Here is a 7,315-nt window from a genome sequence, read left to right as displayed (position 1 = left end):
TCGAATCCCAAAGGTTCCTCGTCGTATATTGCATCCAACCTTTGGTTTGGTTCTTCTCTTATGATCTCTTCATCTGGAGCCGTGTTTTTGAAACTCGTACGTATCTCTAATTCTGTTATTCCTTCTTTGGTTAGAACCGCATCTATCTTTGTATTTGATAGTTCGGCTTCGAGAGCCGCCTTCCTTTTGTTCTCGGCCACATAGGCCGAAATCTTTTCGAAGAACGAAGACTCAGACATGATTAATGTCATCGTCCCAGCCTGTTGGCCGTACTGTTGGATAATTCTCCAATGGTGCTGTATCTGCTGGACCATCCATGATCTCTCTATCCCATTGGAATCCATTTGGGTGTAAAGTTAAATAGTACAATGCATTTTTATTTGGGGTATACATTTCTTCTGCAGCAGACAAGGGCCTATGTTTGCTAGGTTCCTATCGAAGTTGGTTTTATTCACCTGGTTGACTTCAGCCATGTAGTAACTCTGATCACCTTCGATATTCTCCACTATACCATCTTCTCTCCAAATTGTCACCCTCTGATGCATTGTTGAGGGCACAGCTGCTACCCCATGAATCCATTCCCTACCAAGCAAAAGGTTGTAGTTTACTTTTGCTGGTATAACCATGAACATGGTTGGCCTGGTAACTGAGCCTACTGTCAAATTGACCTGAACGACTCCCAGTGTTTGTCCTATTTTGCCTTCGTAGTTAGATAAAACCATGTTATGTGGCCTTATATCCGTATCGAACATGCCAATTCTTTTTAGCATGTATTGAGGCATTAGGTTCACTGCTGCTCCCCCATCAACTAGGACTTTATTAATGCCAACGTTCTCAATCTTAGCCCTGATATAGAGTGGATTCAAATGGTTTCGCATACCCTCATCAGGCCTTTCGAAGAAAGCATTCTGTTCTTCTACTGCACCATTATTCAGCACATAGTAACACACAGGTCTGTGTTTTGCCATTTCTTCGATATCAGCTTCTTCACAGTCTTCCACTTCAGTTTCCCGATTAAACTCGTGAGGGAGTACGGAAACAACATTGCAATTCAAGTTTATAGATGACACTCCATCAGAATCAAAATCATTTGTCATTCTATCCTCTTCTTTCCAGGAATTTGAACGCATCTTTTCTTCTTCATCCAAGAGTTTTTCAGCTTCGAATAATCTGCGTTCCACCGGAGGTTTGTTTGACTTTGCCCCCTGGTATGGGACTTGGTTGCTACTAGATTCTCCAGTTTCTCTTGGCCTGTATTCCTTCTGAGCCTTTTTTATTCTCTGATGCCTTCTCCACTGGGACCGAGACATAGGATTTTTTCCTTTATAATTCTCCAATCGATACGCCTCTCGATTTGGTCTTTGAAATTGTTTCCTATATGCCATTGCAGTTCTACCACCTTGGTCCCAACTTCGCCATTTGTTGGTTCTTGCATCAGCTTGCACCCACCTATCCCTGGGTGCATCTGCAGGGATTTTGAAAGTTACCCTTCGAGCTCTAGGGTGTGGGCTATCAGGCCTCTTTGTTGGAGTCCATATGTCGAAACCGTACAGGTTAGCACGCAACCCCTGAGTTTCTCGACTCATGTAGCAGTACACACGTTCGAATGATCGTGCTAGCATTTCATCATAGACTGCCCCACATCTTCGGCACAGAGCAAATTCAGTGTTTCCTTTGTGGCATCTGACCAAAAATCCTACCAAGCTTTCCTCCGTCCTTGGGTACAGTTGTAGTAGGGGATTTGGCTCTCTTCCTGGGTGTTCCCATCTTTCGCGTCGAGCCCTTTCGAAATTGGCTTCGACCCTTCGATTCAGCATGATCGAACACCTTGGACACATCCATTGCTTACCACCATTTCTCTCGTGGCAATTCCAGAGATATTCTTTGAGGCTTTCGGTTTTGGGAGGAACTTCGATGCCCCCATTTTGCCTCGTCAGCCATGTCTCTAGTTCGCCAAATTCAGACACTGGGCGTCTGGCGCTAACCATGTTAACCGCTGCTGGAGGAACTTCAGAGATCTGGATTTTCTGGAGTTTCATCCTGAGGTCTTCAGTGGCCTCACTGTTTTCTTCCTTCGATGCTTCAATTATTTCTGTCTTGGAAGATTCTTCAACATCAGTGTTGAAGACTATGTCACCATTTAGGCTTTCAGTAGCCTGCTTTCCATTGAACATTGTTTTAGTTTCCACAACTTCAACTTCAGATGCCTCCACCATGTTGATATCTTCTACCTCACAGAGGCTAGCGTCAGCAATGTTCAGGGGATTGGTATCGACCCTCATATGACTCTTGGTCTTGTCAGCAAACTTCAACCTTCCATCATTGAGAGCATTTTGAATTAGATCCCTGAAAATGAGAGCATTTTGGAATTTGGAGGTAGTATCATTTGGCCATCTTTTACCAATAAATCAAATATTTCATCACACTTGGTAATATCGAATGTATAAGTTTTCTTAGGGAACCTATCATTCTTATCGTTCTCTACTGGGTTTTTTCCATTTGCAGGATTTAGCAATTTGCAGGCATAAGGTGGCGCTTCTTTCAACTCAGCCAAGTCTATTTCGACTTCTTCAGGGCTATATGAGTCATTGAAAGACTCATCACCAGCGTCCTCGGCTTCGACGTACACTACTCTTTCCTTCTTATAACTTTTATTCGCCCTAACTTTTTCTGCCTTCAGACGTTCGACCTGTCGAACCCTGTCTGCTAATTGGGCCATGTCCCTAAGGTATTGGGTATCTAGTTTCTTTCTTATTGAATAATCTAGACCACCCGCAGCCATTTCGACAAGTTCATGCTCCGGGACTGTTGTAAAACACCTTGATTTCAACAGACAAAACCTATTCAAGTAGTCATCAATTGTTTCTGTGAATTTTCTTTTAACACTGGCCAATTCTTTCAAACTTATCTTAGTTTGGCCCATATAGAATTGCTCATGGAAAAACCTTTCTAAGTATGCCCATGCATCTATCGAATTTGGTGGCAAAGTAGTAAACCAAATGAAGGCATTCTTTGTCAGCGAACTAGGGAAATATTTGATCCTTAAATCCTCGTTTCCCGCTAAGTCTCCTGCTTCTGTCAAATATCTAGCAATATGTTCCACCGTTGACTCATTAGTTTCGCCTGAAAATTTTGTAAATTTGGGTACCTTAGTGCCCCTAGGCAATTCTGTCTGCATGATATAATCTGATATAGGGGATGTATAATTTGGACGTCTAAGTCCAGTACTAAGGCCATTATTGGCCATAACCCTTTCTATCATGGCAGTTAAGTTATTTTCTGTAGCCAGATTTTCTCTTCTGACTCTTTGGACAACCTCATCTGGGTGTTCGTCCCTACCCACAATCCTCAATCTGGGTCGCTCTTCCTCCGTTTCCTGTCGAACGGGGACGATTCTTTGATTTGAAGCCTCTAAGTTAATTACTGGAGTTCCTTCTAACGTCTCTGTTCTTCGTGAGGGGCCTACATCCCTAGTGGCTGTCCTAGATGACGGAACTATATCTTGTACACGTTCCAAAATGGGCCTCTCTTCTTGATTCGATGGCTGTTTGTCTTTCCTTTTAGGCGGTGTTACTCCCATGAACTCTGCCATTCGATTCATTTGAGATGATATCTTTTGGAAAATCTCCACGTTTTCTCTATTTGTAGTAGTAACATTTGCCATTAGTGGGCTTAAAACTGAAGTCAATTCTCTGGCCAAAACCCCTACCATATCATGGTTGCTTGCATCCATTTCTTGTCGAAATGCTGCTTGGCTATTTGTGGTAAAGTGGGGCACCTGGGTAGAAAAACTAGTGTTGTGTGCACTTCGACCCACTGAACTAACATTCGGTGAAAATGTCGCATTGTTAGTTGGGGAATATATAGGTCCTGCCCCTCGTACGCCTGTTCCAAATGGGTATGGCATTCCATATGAACTATTTGGTCTCCATTCGAAAGTAGAATTCGTGCCTTGACCAGATAAATTATTTGCAGCATTTGTCGAGGAAAACAGTACGTCTTCTGGACTTGTGGATGAGGGTGCGGTTGTCGACACTGAAACTGGAGTAGTCCCTGAGGGTCCTGTATTATTTTCAGGCATAGCCTGGGAATTATCTGCAGGTCTCGATCCATTTGGACCCGTTGCATCCCGTGTTCCTTGAGTGGAAGTCGAATTTGCCGCTCCTGATCCTGAACCTTGTGGGGGATCTCGATCACCCCCTGCACTGGCCGTAGCGGCCATTTTCTTGTTGTACCTTCGTTTGGGAATCGGTTGTGCACTGTTCTTTAATTTACCGTTCCTAAGGTTCATACAAGATCTTGATATTGTCTAGACAAAAATAAAGCAATTGATTAAAACAATCCACTTGACACTGTCCCACTGGGCGTGCCAATTTGTTTACGGTGATTTCCGGTAAACAACCGCTAGTCTTCCAAACTATAATAAATATGGTTTGGTTACTCGCAGGATCGACTAGATTGATCCTAGGACACATAGTCAAAAAGATTGTTATCAATGTTCATTCGAACCATATTCATGATTCGTCTTCTTCAATAAGCGTTGTTCGATTAAAGAACAAATAATCTTGATAATCACTTTGTTATATGTAAGTATGATTTCAACGAAAAGATAAGTAACATAACATATGAAACTAAAAGGACTATTAAACGTAAGGAATCTTAAAATGCAGAAACGTTAAAGACTTTGAAAGTAAATAATATGAAAGTAATTCGAAAGTAAATGACATTAAAGTAAAGATACAGAAATGTAAATGGTAAGAAGTAAACGAAATGCAGTAATTCTGGAAGATATTTGAAAACGAAAGATAATACACATGTATTAAAGTGGTGGTGTCATACGTACATTTTCTCAGCGAACTCTTTCTCTTAACGCTTGATACTTGAGTAAATATGTGAGTGATTTGTACAAAATGAACACCCAGAATCCTAACATTAAGACTCCTATTTATACTAGTTTCGACCTTAACGGTCCTACACTAATCTGCTGCCACGTCTCTCATAAGAACTTCTAGCGACGCCATCTGTTACTTGGACAGTTACGAAACCATCTTCGAATTTCAAATCTTCCCGCCTGAGTCCGTCTTCGACACGTGGCAGTGTATTAAAAACACTACGAAAACACGCTAAGTAGTAATACTTGAATATATTTTATAAATTTTGTCTAAGTCCCCGAAGACACATACTTTCACTAGCTTTCAGTATTCACTATCTTCATAACGAACTTAGAAATCTTTATTCTCGAAGCATGACCATCAGTAGCCATTCTATTATTTTTAAGGGATGGCCATCAGTAACCATCTTTCCTTCGATTTTCCACTTCTTCAAAGGACAAATATTACAAAACGAAATCTTCAGCTAACAATAGCACACGAAAATCATCCAAAATATTAAAATTTGCAAGTTTAACGAACTTCGTGACTTTTATGTAGTATAGCACACGAAAATCTTTACGAATACCAATGTATGTGAGTTTAACGAACTTCGTGATTTTTATGTAGTATAGCACTAGAAAGTCTTTTAAAAGACCAAATTTTGCAAGTTTAACAAACTTTGTAACTTTTATGTAGTATAGTACATGAAAATCTTCCAAAATACCAATGTATGCAAGTTTAATGAACTTCATGACTTTCATATAGTATAGCACACAAAAAATTTCCAAAATACCAAATTTTGCAAGTTTAACAAACTTCGCGACTTTTAGGTAGTATAGCACACAAAAATCTTCCCAAATATTAAAATATGGAAGTTTAACAAGTTTTATGACATTTATGTACAATCGCACACGAAAATATTCCAAATGACCAAATTTTGCAAGTTTAACAATCTTCGTGTCTTTTATGTAGTATAGAACACGAAGATCTTCCAAAATACCAAAATTTGAAAGTTTAATAAACTTCGTGACTTTAATGTAGTATTGCACCCGAAAATCTTCCTAAATATTCAAATTTGCAAGTTTAACGAACTTTGTGACTTTTATGTAGTATAGCACACGAAAATCTTCCAAAATATTAAAATTTGCAAGTTTAACGAACTTCGTGACTTTTATGTAGTATAACACACGAAAATCTTCCAAAAGACCAAATTTTGTAAGTTTAGCGAACTTCGTGACTTTTATGTAGTATAGCACACGAAAATCTTCCAAAATATTAAAATTTGCAAGTTTAACGAACTTCGTGACTTTTATGTAGTATAGCACACGAAAATCTTTACTAATACCAATGTATGTGAGTTTAACGAACTTCGTGATTTTTATGTAGTATAGCACTAGAAAGTCTTTTAAAAGACCAAATTTTGCAAGTTTAACAAACTTTGTAACTTTTATGTAGTATAGTACATGAAAATCTTCCAAAATACCAATGTATGCAAGTTTAATGAACTTCGTGACTTTTATGTCATGTAGCACACAAAAAATTTCCAAAATACCAAATTTTGCAAGTTTAACAAACTTCGCGACTTTTAGGTAGTATAGCACACAAAAATCTTCCCAAATATTAAAATATGGAAGTTTAACAAATTTTATGACATTTATGTACAATAGCACACGAAAATCTTCCAAATGACCAAATTTTGCAAGTTTAACAATCTTCGTGTCTTTTATGTAGTATAGAACACGAAAATCTTCCAAAATACCAAAATTTGCAAGTTTAATAAACTTCGTGAATTTAATGTAGTATAGCACCCGAAAATCTTCCTAAATATTCAAATTTGAAAGTTTAACGAACTTTGTGACTTTTATGTAGTATAGCACACGAAAATCTACCAAAATATTAAAATTTGCAAGTTTAACGAACTTCGTGACTTTTATGTAGTATAACACACAGAAATCTTCCAAAATACCAAATTTTGTAAGTTTAGCGAACTTCGTGACTTTTATGTAGTCTAGCACACGAAAAAACTTCCAAAATATTTAAATTTGCAAGTTTAACGAACTTCATGACTTTTATGTAGTATAGGTCACGAAAATCTTCCCAAAAATTACAATTTGGAAATTAAAGAACTTCGTGACTTTTATGTAGTATATCACACGAAAACCTTCCAAAAGACCAGATTTTGAAAGTTTAACAAACTTTGTGACTTTTAGGTACTATAGCACATGAAAACCTTCCAAAATACCAATGTATGCATGTTTAACGAACTTCGTGACTTTTATGTAGCATAGCACACGAAAATCTTCCAAAATACCAAATTTTGCAAGTTTAACAAACTTCGTGACTTTTATGTAGTATAGCACACGAAAATCTCCCAAAATATTAAAATTTCAAAGTTTAACAAAATTCGTGACTTTTATGTAGTATAGCAAACGAAAATCTTCCAA

Source organism: Vicia villosa, linkage group LG5 (assembly GCF_029867415.1).
Source record: "Vicia villosa cultivar HV-30 ecotype Madison, WI linkage group LG5, Vvil1.0, whole genome shotgun sequence".
Lineage (NCBI taxonomy): Eukaryota > Viridiplantae > Streptophyta > Magnoliopsida > Fabales > Fabaceae > Vicia > Vicia villosa.
Note: the sequence above shows the minus strand (reverse complement) of the source record.